The sequence below is a fragment of the Nomia melanderi genome, unplaced genomic scaffold, assembly GCF_051020985.1.
Source record: "Nomia melanderi isolate GNS246 unplaced genomic scaffold, iyNomMela1 scaffold0014, whole genome shotgun sequence".
Taxonomy (NCBI): Eukaryota; Metazoa; Arthropoda; class Insecta; order Hymenoptera; family Halictidae; genus Nomia; species Nomia melanderi.
The window spans coordinates 12489491-12490445 of NW_027475130.1; positions in this window are offsets into that span (position 1 = coordinate 12489491).

The following is a 955-nucleotide window of genomic DNA, read 5'->3' on the forward strand; positions in this document are numbered from 1 at the left end:
GCACCCGAGATATCACCAGATATATATTGGATTTTTCCCTGACCCTGAGTGTCCGGCCCCATGAGACGGTCGTTTTCTCGGCCCCTGGTGGTCCGAGGTCGTTCCCGCTGCACAGATGCTCTCGCCAGGGCCTCCTGCAGATAATACACTTTGGTTTATTGCGCTATCTCTAATAGCACGCGAGATATCACCAGATATATATTGGATTTTCCCGTGACCCTGAGTGTCCGGCCCCATGAGACTGTGGTTTTCTCGGCCCCTGGTGGTCCGAGGTCGCTCCCGTTGTACAGATTCATGCGCCAGGGCCTCCTGCAGATAATTCACTTTGGTTTATTGCGCTATCTCTAATAGCACCCGAGATATCACCAGATATATATTGGATTTTTCACTGACCCTGAGCGTCCGGCCCCATGAGACGGTCGTTTTCTCGGCCCCTGGTGTTCCGAGGTCGTTCCCGCTGCACAGGTTCATGCGCCAGTGTCTCCTACAGACAATGCACTTTGATTTATTGCGCTATCTGTAATAGCAACCGAGATATCAACACATATATATTGGATTTTTCACTGACCCTGAGTGTCCGGCGCCATGTGACGGTGGTTTTCTCGGTCCCTGGTGTTCCGAGGTCGTTCCCGCTGCACAGATTCATGCGCCAGGGCCTCCTATAGACAATGCACTTTGATTTATTGCGCTATCTCTAATAGCACCCGAGATATCACCAGATATATATTGGATTTTTCCCTGACCCTGAGTGTCCGGCGCCATGAGACGGTGGTTTTCTTGGCCCCTGGTGGTCCGAGGTCGTTCCCGCTGCACAGATGCATGCGCCAAGGCCTCCTGCAGATAATTCACTTTGGTTTATTGCGCTATCTCTAATAGCACCCGAGATATCACCAGATATATATTGGGTTTTCACCTGACCCTGAGTGTCCGGCCCCATGAGACTGTGGTTTTCCCG